This window comes from Heterodontus francisci, chromosome 5 (genome assembly GCF_036365525.1).
Source record: "Heterodontus francisci isolate sHetFra1 chromosome 5, sHetFra1.hap1, whole genome shotgun sequence".
Taxonomy (NCBI): domain Eukaryota; kingdom Metazoa; phylum Chordata; class Chondrichthyes; order Heterodontiformes; family Heterodontidae; genus Heterodontus; species Heterodontus francisci.
The window spans coordinates 150158320-150172992 of record NC_090375.1 but is presented as its reverse complement, the minus strand read 5'-3'; the positions used below and the strand labels follow the sequence as shown (position 1 = coordinate 150172992).

Below are 14673 nucleotides of genomic sequence, written 5' to 3'. Positions count from 1 at the left end.
TTTCACCCAGAGGATGGTTGGAATCTGGAATACACTGCCTGAAGAGGTGGTAGAGGCAGGAACCCTCACAACATTTAAGAAGTCTTTAGATGAGCACCTGAAACGCCATAGCATACAAGGCTACGGACCAAGTGCTGGAAAATGGGACTAGAATAGTTAGGTGCTTGATGGCCAGCACAGACACGATGGGCCAAAGGGCTGTATGACTCTATGACTCTCAGCCACTGGTCAAAAGCCAGCTGCTTACTTCTTTCAAACTCCAGATAAGTTTGATTGGCTTGCTTTTTGAGGGTTCTAAACTTTTTAAAAATGTATTTATTTATTTAGAGATACAGCACTGAAACAGGCCCTTCGGCCCACCGAGTCTGTGCCGACCATCAACCACCCATTTATACTAATCCTACACAAATTCCATATTCCTACCACATCTGCACCTGTCCCTATATTTCCCTACCACCTACCTATACTAGGGGCAATTTATAATGGCCAATTTACCTATTAACCTGCAAGTCTTTGGCATGTGGGAGGAAACCGGAGCACCCGGCGGAAACCCACACAGACACAGGGAGAACTTGCAAACTCCACACAGGCAGTACCCAGAATTGAACCCGGGTCGCTGGAGCTGTGAGGCTGTGGTGCTAACCACTGTGCCACTGTGCCGCCCTAATACTCTGGGTCTCTACATTACTAGTCCAGTGACAATACCACTACGCCACCGCCTCCCCACTTTTGGCAATAGGCTTTGGGTAGTAATTCATATGCCCCGAGGATAGCATTTTTAGTCAGTTCATAATTTGATGAACTCTCATCTGGCAACAAGGAATAAACCTCATGGGCTTTTCTAATTAGCTTGTTTTGTATTAAAAGAGACTAGGTCTCAGCTGGCCATTTTAGCTGCCTTGCCAGTTTCTCAAAAGACACAAAAAATGTTTCCACATCTTCCTTACTGAATTTTGGAATTAACTGAGTGAGTTTTAGCAATCTCGTACCCAGCCCTGAATTCGGCTCTTCCATATTGGCCATGCTTTCCCTGAGGTTACTCTGTCGCCACTGCCCCCCCAGTTAAATCAAGCTGCTTCAACTCTCTTTCTTTGCATTCTTTCTGGAATATTCTTTCTCTATCTCTCTCCTGCCTCTCTCTCTCTCGCTTTTTCCGCTAATTTAAGTTTCCTTTGTTCCAATTTGCTAGATGCACGCTGTCTGGGTCTGCTTCTAACACTGCTTCTGCATCTTCAGGTTCAAGGGAAAAATGGTTGGCCACTCGTCTCAGGAGTTCAGACTTCCTAGTCTTGCCACATACAGTGATCCCACACTGCTCAGCCATTTTTCTCAGCTCCTCCATAGACAATGCTTTTAACTTATCTTAAGTTACTTCATCCTGGCTTGGAGAGCTACTCGCTTCAGTTGCAGACGTGTTAGTATACAATCACATACAACCACAAGAAAACCTGTATTAATCTTGCTCTTTTTTGATTGGGAGCAATTTGGCTTCCCACTTCCAATTTCTCTTGTTCGTCTGTGGGTAAAATTCCGGAGGCTAGCACCCAAATTTCTGTTATGACCAGGTGAGAAAGGTGTCGAGGGGTCTTTTTCTGTCTTCACCTGGTCTTATTGTCACAGGGTTTAAATTTTAAACATGCAGTGTTTTGAGCTTCCCCTTTGGTGAATCATTGTTCACAAATTTCCAATTATAAGGTAAAGAAATGAGCACACCAGGTTTTCTTAGGTTTAAAGAAGAAAAATGAAATTTATTAAACCTTAAACTCTAATACGTTTAACGCCTACGGATATCCGACGTGCCCACACTAGCATGCACACGCGATGCACACATACAGATAGGGACAGAAAAGGGAAGAAAAATAAAATGGAGAGGTTTGTGGCAATCTGTGAAGAGGGATTTTTTACTGTGCTATGAGCTCACTGTAGGGCCCTTGATTGTAGGTAGTCTGGCTTTTCATTGGGGCCCAGCATTTTTCTTAAACTTTCTTCACTGTCAGAGACTTTTCTCTCTTGGGGTTCATATGTCTTCAATGGTTTCCGAAGCTGGTGAGAGCGAGATGTCTTTTCCAGTCCAGGAGCAAACAGCTTACTGATTTCAAATTCCTTGTTGGAAGTTCAAATTCAAAAAACTCCAACAGTCAGTTAGTTATGTGACCCAAACCGGTCCAACCAGGTCTGTTTGTGTATTCGGCCATCTCAGCAGTTAGCTTGGAATGCTAGCCTTTCCACCTTCAAAATCTGGTAATCAAAAGTCCATTGTGGATTAAATCGGAGCAGGAAATAGCCTCTTTGTCCTTTGAAGTCCCGTCTGTTGATGTCTCTCTCCAGTCAAAGTCTCCAATTGTTTTTTTAAAGCAAGTTCATTCTTCACCAAAACCAATGTTCATGTGGCGAAATTAATTTTCCTCATTCTTGGCAGGTGGGGGGCTTGCCTGACACTGGGTATCTGAAAGGAGAAAGGAAGAAGGCTCGGGTTGTGATGAGGGGAGGGGGCAGAATAAAAGGTGCATGCTTACCCCATTTGCAGCTTATAAATCAGAAGAGATTGTAGGATGATGGGGAAGTGAAATGTGAGAAGGATTAGGTAAGAGCATACCGTCATCTTCTATTGTTTCCGTTCCACTGCTGGCCACGGCCTCAGTTATGGCCACTCTAATGATGGCAACTACCACCTCTCCTCCATGAGCTTAAGAACATGTAGTTGTGTCTGTCCCCTGCTGGTTAGGTGCTGCTGCCTCTGGTTATGTGCCACTTTGTGCTGCAAGAGGGAAATCATGGCAGTGCATGTGGTGCAATGTCTTTGGGTGTTATGGTCGAATAGCTGGCAGTGTATGCAAGCTGAGAGATGTTGGTGTGAGGCTTGCAGCAGTACTAACTCTGTGAGGATAAGGTGAAGCTATGAATGTTAGCTAAGAGTCATGATTGATAGAGATTGTTGGTAGGTAAGTGATGGCCTTATGTGTATTGAGCAGTGTGTGATGCTAGTGGTGCAGTTGGTGGGATATGGCATTTGGAAATACATTTACTGACATTCACCACTCAAGTGAGGTTATTAAACCTTTTGCAACACTGCACCTATGTCTTTGGAGCTAGACTTATGGCATTGATTGCCACAGCTATCTGGTCCCATTGCCTTCTTAGAGTTTGTATGGAGAGCCTCCTGGTCTGCAAAGCGATGACATCTCTCCTCCTTTGCACTTCCTCAACCAAGGCCTTCAGTGCAGTTTTGAAAAATCTTGGAACCTGCTCTCTGCTATGTTTTGCAGGACAAAATCATTTTTAGAATGACTTCCAGCATCTTCTCTGGCCAAAATACACAACCCCTTTAAGAAGTGCAGGGTAGCTTGAACTCGTGCTAGCCCCTCACAATTTTGTGCCCCCTGCTCAGGCGTTCAGCCCTTAACAGCACACAGAGCACAGGCTGCACACTAGAATCAATATAGGTTATTCGCACATTGCGATTCTCGCACCTGTTTTCAGGTCAGGATGTTTTGTGTTCTTAACTCAGCACTAATTTGACACTGAAACACCGCGCCATCCAAATCCATTCCAGCTCTATTTTACTATCTGCTGTTATTGTGCCAAAGAAGATGGTCTTAGGGACAGTTTGAAGTGAAAATAGCAATATAACCTGGAAGTCAGGTCAGTGACTTGATTCCCAAATGCACTAATAAGGTCATGTCATGGTTAATGTACTGGGTTAGCAATCCATGAGTGTGCATCCATAATTTTCCATCTAGTAGAATTAATAGGAGCATTCCCCACTGGAAGCACAATTTCATAAAACTAGCTGGAATTGGCAGGACAAGGAGATTAGATTCAAATTTCAGGTGATGATTGTTTAATGTTACAGTTTAGAGAATTATTGCTTTCAATAAGAGTCCAATAAAAGACATTTATTAGCTTAGTTGCCCTATATGGTCCCACAATTCACTGCCTCAAATAGCTATACAGCTCAAATCCCAAATTAATTTCATTCAATTTGTGGGCTGGCACAGGCAAAAGGACCATGAAAGCTGTTGAACTGCCATAAAAAAAAACTGGTATATTCATGCCCAACCTTGTCTAGCTTACATGTAACTCCATCCCTACCTAACAGCACTGTGGGTGTACCTACACCACATGGACTGCAGGGGTTCAAGAAGGGCACTCACCTTCTCATGGGCAACTAAGGATGGGCAATAAATGCTGGCCTTGTCAGCGACACCCACATCCCATGAACAAATTAAAAAGGCATTATGTGGTTGACCTTAGCTCCCTCGGGACAACTAGAGATGAGACATAAATATGCTGCCAACATCCCAAAAACAAACATGAGAAAAAGATATAAGACACCTCAAATAGTAATCTTACACCACTGCAAATTTGCAGTTTAACTCTTGCACAGTTGAAAAGTTTCCAGATGATTCAATGGGAGCCCTTGGAAAATGTTTTAACTTAATTATCATTATTTTAGTCTGAGCAAAGAGAGCCCAGACTTCTCAATTATTGAAACTTAATCAGAGTTCCTTGCTTACGAGGCAGAGTGCCACATGCAGCTAACAATCATGTTTGCCAGCTGTGTTTTAGGTAGTATAACAATGACATACGTAAAAGTAATTTATTATTTGAAAAAATCTGGTGGTTTTACTGGTGGTAATTTTAGTTAGCTAATAATCAGAAATTTAAAAATGCATCCTGCTCATCATGCTGCATGAATGTCTCTGAATAATGTATTTCTCACCCAAATATTGAGATATAACGTATGGGAGATCACAGCACCAATGTTCTGAGCATGCACTGCTGTTGGGTAAGCTCAGCCATCTGTCAGCCATGTCTATTGGGAAATCAGCACGTTTGAAATTATTTCAGTTTCCAGTATATTGTTATTGTATATGACATATTCAACTCTTTCCAGCATGTTAATTTTGCTACAAACTGACACACAAAGCTAGAAATTCTGATCGCCACGTACAATTTCCAATGACCAGTCCTATCGTACAGTCAGATAACATCTTCTGAAACAGTTGGTAATTTCTGTGCTTAAAATAGTGTACAACTGGCAGGCATATGTATCGAAAATCATATGCGCCACAGATATATTTGGCTACAGTACAAATACAGTGTCAGATCATTCATGTTAAGAATAACACTTACTAATAAATACAGAATGCTTTCAGTATGTGAAACTACTGTCAGCTCCAATAATAATAAAATGAAGACTGTCAGGTTTGTTTAGTGAGCATGTGTGACTTTCCCTGACCAGGCACTATTCTGCATTTTGGTTACCCCTACAGATGGATCGTGTAACCATGTGAAGCACAATCAATAGGAGTAATTCCATAAACCTGCAGTTCCAGTGGAGAGCAGTTCTGGAGGGGAGATTAAGTTGCAGAATCAGGGTTACATATTGTAATCCTATCTCCAATCCATATTCCTTGCCAGCATGGTTCCCAACCGGGACACCAGAATTCCCAGTAATGTTTCCAATATATGTAACAGTGGCTTCCTTCACAATCGCAAACATTTGTTTTTACCATTATGGAACTGACCATCCAACATAGAGTTTGGGGAGGTGCCAAATAAATATATCACGACTTGATTCTGTGCTTGAATTAAACATTGCTTTTGAAGCAATTGGTCTTCAGTTTCAAACTGAATCATAATTGTTGCACCTGTAGTATTTTGTTTGTGCACCTCATAAATATATGTACAATGTAGTGGTATTCAAAGCAGAAAGAAAAAAGTGCGGTTCAGCCAATAGAATGATGAACTACATTGCTAAAACAGTCAAAGCTAGAGGAAAGCATGATCAGACTCTATAGCATTCTAGGCAGACCACATCTTGAGAACTGTGTCCAGCTGTGGTCACTGCAACACAAAGCAGCCGTTCAAACTCTGGGAACAATGCGGAGAAAAGCCACGAAGCTCACCCTTAAAGGTCGAGGTCTGAGATAAGAAAAGCTTAAAAAGTTGGGCTTCTCAGCCTAGAAGAGGCATCTGAGAGTTGACCTTAGAAAGGTATGTAAGAAAATTATGGAAATGGAAGAAGAAAAACCATTGTTTTACATTCAATTATGAGAGTAGAACAAGGGCAACAGGTTCAAACTAGTGAAAGGCAAGATTGGGACTGATGTCAGGAAATTCTATTTCACACAAAGAGAAATCAACACATGGAATGGACTCCACAATATAGTGGAGACAAAAACCCTGGCGTAATTTCAGAAACAACTGGATGCTATTACAGGTTTTGGGGGTTGGGTACTTTAGGATCTCTTTGAATGGATGCGTATGGGCTGATTGACCTTCTGAATCTGAGATTTCCATCAGAATAATTCGTCCTGGATGATAAATACATTTAATGTTTACATACTTTCCTCCTTTTACGATCCATTAATGTTGGCTGATTTTGCTATCCGATATCATTTGTTTATCTATTAAAGATTAATTACTTGTTTTTAGTTGCAGTGTTTTTCATTCGTTGACTAGAATTAGTCTCCACATAACGTGCAACTACAATCCTCTATATTGTCACGCTCACGCAAGGAGCAATAATGAACTATAAAAATGAACTGATGAATTAACCTCCCAGAATGGACATACTTTTGCTACAAGACAAAATGGAGTAAGGGTCAGGTGAACTCACTTGTACTGCAAATATACATAGTGACAGGTGAAGACGAAACCTATCATTATGTCTGGAACAGCCTTGAAGAAAGCAGCAGAAATGCTAATGGCCCCATTCAATCTTAATGGCTACCTTTCAACTGTTGGACTAACAATGACCTTTGCAGACATAGAGTCTCCAGATCCAAACTCTGGATAATAGGTGTGACCAACACCACTTTATCAAGATGAGCAACATTCAAACACCATTGTCTAACAATGACCATACATTCAGAGACATTGTATGAAAACACCAGGGGAAATGCAACTTTGGTCACCTGACAGAAACCAAACCTGATCAGGTTTTTTTTTTTTAAAAGAGACTTTTCTGTGCAGAAAGCCAAAGCAGACAGAAAGCCAGCAACCAGGAGCCTGAGACAGATCTATTACAGCCAAGAAGAAGACCCTGCCAAATACCATCTTTAAAAACTACCTAGATGCAGAGATGAAAAGGTAACCTTTGAAAACTCCCCATGAGAGACTGAAACATGATCTTCACCATCAGACTGTAGCTGAGATTTAACCAAAGAAGTCTGCAGCAAAGCATCCCTCCACCTGAAATTCTCCAAAGCTTGACTCCAGTGAACCAGGAGAAAAGGAAGAACAGGGCTGCACTGTTTAAATTTTCCTCCCGGGAAAACAAAGAACGTTTTCCAACACTCTTAAAAAAACACCAGCCCTAAATGCATGCTATCTTTTAATCTCTATCTTTTCTCATATGTGTGTGGGTGAAGTTGCAAATTTTCGGGTTTTTGTTTAATAAACATTTACCTTTTTGTAAACCTAAGAGAAAACCTGTCATTTGTCTGCTTATTAACCGTTAAAATGCTCAAGGGTTAAAATACAATTCTAATAAAAAGACTGCAGTCAGTTGAGAGGTGAAAAGCAAATCCACCCCTATCATTTCCTGCCTGTCCGTAACAATATGCAAAAGATATAGATGTGCAAAGATAACAAAAATTGAAGGGTCATCAGACACATTTGCAAAGATTTTCCTCCTTCTGCCACATGAATTCCCTTTTTTATTGCCTTCTATGTATTATGCCTAAGTAGTCTATGCCTTGCTCATTTCAATCAAAGAGCCTGAGTAACACCAAGTTATGGGAGGAAATGCAGAAAAAAAATTATACCTATATACCAAACATATTTGAACTATAAAGAAAAAACTGTTAACTAGACAACCATTTACTTTGCTATCCTAATGGACTTTCATATTTACCAGTTCAGACCAAGGTGCAGGCAATGACAAAAAATCAGCACACAATGAACATACTCAATTCCCAAAGTACAAAACTCACAATGGCTCAGCAGGAAAATACATGATATGGTGTGGTACTGAGTCCCAAATCCCAGTAAGATCCTACATTTGCTCCATCGTGTATGCTGAGTTTGCAGCCTTGCTAAGGCAGTGTTGGGAGCACCAGCAGTGGCTACAGCATTCCCAGTTTAGAATCATAGAATCGAGCAGTACAGAAGGAGACCATTTAGCACATCATCCCTGTGCTGCCCCTTTGAAAGAGTTTTCCAACTAGTTTCATTCCCTTGCTGTTTTCCCATAGCCCTGAAATTTTTTCCTTTTCAAGTATATTTCAATTACCTTTTGAAATTTACTATTGAATCTACCTCCACCACCCCTTCAGGCAGTGCATCCCAGATCATAACAACTAACTGTAATTTTTTTTTCTTCATCTTCCCTGGTTCTTTTGTAAATTATCTTAAACCTTGTCCTCTGGTTACTAACCCACCTGACAGTGGAAAGTCCCTGGAAGTCATTACTATTCAATGATTTCCACCAGAATTGTGTGCACTTAGAAAATTAGTCAGTACTGAACTAGAAAATAAGATAGTTAATATTCGGAATGATTATTCCCACAGGGAGACATGAGCATTATACCCTCTGCAAGCAGAAGTAACCCATGCAGAATTAATGGTCCAATTTTAAATGCCCCCACCTAGTGGAAAATGGGCGGTGGCAGATAAAATAAGGCAACTCACATACCACGTCTGATCCCACTGCCTCTGTGTCCCAATATTAACCTGCTCTTTTGAGCAGGTGAGCAGGACATGCGCTGGAAGGAATCAGGGTTCTACTTTAAATATGCAGATTGGATCCAATAATGTCATCAGGACCTGATCTGCAATTTCAACCTGAGGCCTGCACAGGGAAAGCACTGCTGGCTTACCCAACAGGCAAGCCCATGGGGAGACAGATCCTGTGTCAAAAGGGGCCCAGCAGGTGCGTGTTAAAGTTTTATTTCAGACTTCCTTGTGGGCCATGAATATTCCCCCAAGCCTCGCATGAAGCATTGAACCTTGCTTGTGTCAGGCTCCTCTGCTCTCGATTTTTGACAGACCCTTCCAACGCACACACACCCACTCCAGTTCAACCTCCTGATGGGGTGATTTGATAGAGGTATTTAAAATGATGAGTGGATGGAACAGAGTAGATAGATACAGACTGAAGACAATTTCCATTTTTGGTGGGGTCAGTAAACCGGCGGTTGCAGACAGGTCGCTTGTTATATACCTTGCCCGATTTTCAGTTACTTTGGAATCAATGGAAAGGAAATTTGAATGGGTTGTCTAACAGATGGCCAATCTATAACCAGTAGGTTACTGCCCACATCAAAAGTGTGAATTACTCCCCTACTTCTGCCACCCGCCGCCCCAGTTTCCAGTGATTGGTTGCCTTAGGATGAGAGGATACAGATGTAAGATTAAATGTCAGAGACTTTGGATAGAGAGCAGGGGGAACCCTTTTACACAGAGAATTGTGAAGCTGGCCTGTTACCATAATTCCATGGAATTTTAATTAATATGCTCAAATATCATTTCAACCCATAGGCAGCCTTTGTCGAGACTGACTGGAAGGAAGGGAAACTACCAAAAATGAAGTGAAAGAAAACCCAATATTGGAGAAACATAATGGAGTTCATGGACAAGTGACAAAAGTGGTGCAAAAACTGACTCCCTGCTTCAAGGTTGGTGAAGCATGAGAGGGGTGCGAGGAGTCCTGTCCTGTTCAGGCTCATCAGGACACAGCGCTGTAGTACACTAGGCATGAGGTTGTAGCCAAACGTCCTGGCCTTTACAACATCGACAGCATTCGGGAACAGAAACAGGATATGACAGCATATTACGGGCGGCACAGTGGCGCAGTGGTTAGCACTGCAGCCTCACAGCTCCAGGGACCCGGGTTCGATTCTGGGTACTGCCTGTGCGGAGTTTGCAAGTTCTCCCTGTGTCTGCGTGGGTTTCCTCCGGGTGCTCCAGTTTCCTCCCACATGCCAAAGACTTGCAGGTTGATAGGTTAATTGGCCATTATAAATTGCCCCTAGTATAGGTAGGTGGTAGGGAAATATATAGGGACAGGTGGGGATGTGGTAGGAATATGGGATTAGTGTAGGATTAGTATAAGTGGGTGGTTGATGGTCAGCACAGACTCGGTGGGCCGAAGGGCCTGTTTCAGTGCTGTATCTCTAAACTAAAAATTACAAGGAACCCAGCAAAGACTACCCGACAGTACTTTCTCCCATGATTATAAGCTACAAAGTCAAATTGTTCCATATTTATTGGCGGTCCATGCCAAGCCCTTACATAGATTTAGAGCTCATTCAGATTTCATGACTTATAAACCACTATGGTGCAGATAAATGCATATATATGTAAATGTATATAAAATATATAAACATAAGTAACTGTGACAAAGGTAAACTTTCCCGCCTCAAACCTCTTGTCCTGTCTGCAGCCTTTGACACAGTAGACCACACCATCCTCCTCCAACATCTCTCAACAGTCATCCAGCTGGGTGGGACTGCTCTCATCTGGTCCCATTCTTATTTATCTAATCGTAGCTAGACTACCACTTGCAATGGCTTCTCTTTCTTCTCTTGCACCAATACCTCTGGTGTCCCCTAAGGATCTATCCTTGGTCCCCTCCTATTTTTCATCGATGCTGCCCCCGGTGACATCATCCAAAAGCACAGCATTAGTTTTCACCTGTACGTTGACAGTTCCCAGCTCTACCGCACCATCACCTCTCCAAACTGTTGCTAAATTATCAGACTGCTTATCTAAGATCCAGTACTGGATGAGCAGAAATTTCCTCCAATTAACATTTAAGAATTGTTTTTAGACCCCGCTCCAAACTCTGTTCTCTAGCTACCGACTCCTTCCCTCTCCCTGGCCACAGTCTGATATTAAGCCAGTCTGTTCACAATCTTGGTGTCATATTTGACCCCGAGTTGAACTTCTGGCCATGTATTTGCGCCATCACTAAGACACCTAGTGCTACCTCCATAACATCAGCTGACTTCACCCATGTCTCACCTCATCTGCTGCTGAAACACTCATTCATGCCTTCATTAACTCTAGACCTGATTGCCCAATGCACTCCTGGCTGGTCTCTGACTTCTACCCTCCGTAAACTTGAGGTCATCCAAAACTCTACTGCCTTTGTCTTAACTCGCACCAAGTTCCCTTCCCCTATCACCCCATGCTCGGTGTCCTATATTGGCTCCCGATCAAGCAGTGTCTTGATTTTAAAATTCTCATCCTTGTTTTCAAATCCCTCCATAGCTTTGCCCCTTCCTACCTCTGTAATCTACTCCAGCCCTACAATCCTCTGAGATATCTGCACACATCAAATTCTGGCCTCTGGAGCATCCCTGATTTTAATCGCTCAACCATTAGTGGCTGTGCCTTCAGTTGCCTAGGCCCTAAGCTCTGGAATTCTCTTCCTACACCTCTCTGCCTCTTTACCTTGCTTTTGTCCTTTAAGACTACAGGGATCAAGCGGGGGAGTGGGACTGACTGAGTAGCTCCGTGGAGAGCTGGCATGGGCTCAATGGGCCAAATGGCCTCCTTTTGTGTAATAAATGACTCTAAGACGCTCCTTAAGAACTTCTTCTTTGATCAAGCTTTTGATCATCTGACCTAATAGCTCCTTATGTGGCTCAGAGTCATTTTGTTTCATAATGCTCCTGTGAAGCGCCTTGGCATACTTAAAGGCGCTGTATAAATATAAGGAATAGTTGTTGCCATTGTTGTTGAAAGCCTGTTACACTATCTTCCAAGGAATTTTGAAACTTGAATTACTGTAATACAACGTGACTGATGTATGATCACTTTCAGAAACCCAGTTTGGCCTGGCGGTGCGCCTTACGTGGCCCTCCAGTAAAGACCAATTTACTGCTTACACATTAAAATGACACACAATTCAAGCACAAGTCAGAAGCAGAGAAAGGCTCGCAAATCATTGGCACTTGTGGAGGTGAGGTTACTTTGGATATCCTGTCACATGGGTGCAAGGAAGCAGTGGGGAAAGATGAAGGAGCAAGCCTCCACCCAAGCTCTGGCATTGTAATAGCCTGATTTTATAGCTTTTCCCTGCATTCTCACTCACATACATGCATAGAGGCTGAGGCATACATACAACATGCATCGGGCCAATTACCACCCCAACAGCCTACTTTCAATCATAAGCAAAATGATGGACGATGTTGTCAACAGTGCTATCAAGTGCCAATTATTCATCAATAACCTGTTCATCAATGCTCAGTTTGGGTTCTGCCAGGACCACTTGGTTCCAGATCTCATTACAGCCTTGGTGCAAAGGTGGACAACAGAGCTGAATTCCAGAAGTGATGTGAGAGTGACTGTCTTTGACATCACGGCAGCATCTGACCAACTGTGACACCATGGAGCCCAAGCAAGATTGAAGTCAATGGGAATCCGAGAAACTCTCCACTGGTTGGAGTTATACCTAGCACAAAGGAAGATGGTTGTGGTTGTTGCAGGCCAATCATCTCAGCCCCAGGACATAATTGCAGGAGTTCCTCAGGGCACTGTCTGAGGCCCAACCACCTACAGCTGCTTCATCAATGACCTTACCTCCATCATTAGGTCAGAAATAAAGATGTTCGCTGATGACTACACAAAGTTCAGTTGCATTCACAACTCATCAGATAATGAAACAGTCCATGCTGGCAAGCAGTAAGCCCTGGACAACATCCAAGTTTGTGCTGACAATGATAAATAACATTTTTAGCACAGAAATGCTGGGCAATGACCATCTCCAACATGTGAGAGTCTAACCATCTCCCTTTGACATTCAATGGCATTATCATCATCAACTCCCCCACCATCAATATCCTGGGGGTCATCATTGACCAGAAACTTAACTGAAGTTGCCACATAAATACTGTGGCTACCAGAGCAGGTCAGAGGCTGGGAATTCGGCAGCGAGTGACATACCATCTAACTGTCCAAAGCCTTTCCTCCATCTCAAGGCACAAGTCAGAGTGTGATATAATATTTTCCATTTGCCTGGATGAATGCAATTCCTACTACACTTGAGAAGCTTGACACCATCCAGGACAAAGCAACCCGCACTTGACTGACACCTCCACCACCAGCAGAACATGGCTGCAGTATATACCATCTACAAGAAGCACTGCAACAACTCACCAAGGCTTCTTCAACAGCACCTCCCAATCCCATAACCTTGAACAGCTAGAAAAATATGGGCAGCAGCTGCATGGGAAGCACCAACACTTGCAAGTTCCCCAGCAAGTCACACACCATCCCGACTTGGAAATGTATTACTGTTCCTTCATCATCGCTGGGTCTGAATCCTGTAACATCCTACCTAACAACTGTGGGTGTACCTTCACCACATGGAATGCAGCTCACCACCACCTTCTCTAGGACAATTAGGGATGGGCAATCATTGATGGCCTTGCCAATGACACCCACATCCCCTGAATGAATAAATTAAAAAAACAGAAACCATGCAGACACTATCTTATGATGCAAGCTCTGCTTGATGGCATGCTCAAAACATTTGTTCCTTTTCTGTTACAGTAGGCCTGGGGGTGCAGCCAGCCAGCATTGCTGTGACTCGGAACAAGATGGTACGACAAGGTCCTCTTACTGAATTTGCATGCATCTGTACAGCTACATACATGCAAGTGAATGAAGTTTGTGAACTTAGGTAGGCACGGGTGAGGAAATATCATGAGGTAGAGAGCAGGAGGTAGCAATGTGCTAAAAAGTAGGAACCTACTGGCAAAATGGACACACTCCCAGGAAATTGGCCACTCTGAAAGAATGCCGTCTCCTCCGCTCGTTACTTTGGATTAACATTGCCTTGGAAAACATGGCATCAGTGTTAATGGATCATATTGCAAAACTGGCTTTAACCTTTCTTACTAACAATGAGGAAGAAAGCATACTTTACACTACAGATGTGGACTGTTTCAGCAGACGCTTATGACTAACATACAAAACTTCAAAAAAATGAAGTACTAGCTCCAAATATCACAGCCTCTTCATTCAGTGATTTTACCTTCAACAGATTTTAATTCCTTATATTGATTCAGAAATTCAGCTGTTAGTATTTTTTTGAAAATGCCACACTGCCTATTTATTGATAGATATATAGTATGTGCTGAGGACCTGCTGTCTAACAGAAACATTTATCACTTGTGATGTGGAAACACAACTCATTTGTCTGGTTATGAGCTATGAGTTTTATGCTCTAATGATTAGTTTTATAAACCAGTTCTCTCCATTACCCAGTCCTCTATTAGTAAAATATAGAATATAAAAGCTGTAAAGATCGTATTGGACAAACAAATGCAGAAATGTGCATGTGTTTCATTCATTCCTCATTCTTTAGTCAATTAAATGAAGCCATAAACAATTTTCAATAAATAAAGATGAATAGCTAAGAGCAGATTTATCCTTAACCTTGCAAATCAATTCAACTCATGCGGCAATACATCATCATTAACTCCGTTTATTAGAATTTTCTAATATTGGAATGTTCTGACAACATAGTTGATGGATTACTATGCATATTCATAACCAACTAAAAAAAGTAGTAACCAAACCATTGGGAATTCCTTAATTTCCTATGCAATGATTGTGGATATTAAAAAATCAGAGTCATAGAATTCATCTCACCATCTCCATCTACAGTTCAACAAGAAGAAACATACAATTTAATTCTTCTCCAATGTCAAA

The 14673-nt window shown here is 42.2% G+C and overlaps 1 protein-coding gene across 6 annotated transcripts in view; it reads right to left on the bottom strand.

Moving 5' to 3' along the window:
* sugct (succinyl-CoA:glutarate-CoA transferase) overlaps positions 1-14673 on the bottom strand; it is a 601965-nt gene that overhangs the window by 277658 nt on the left and 309634 nt on the right. The window lies entirely within an intron of this gene.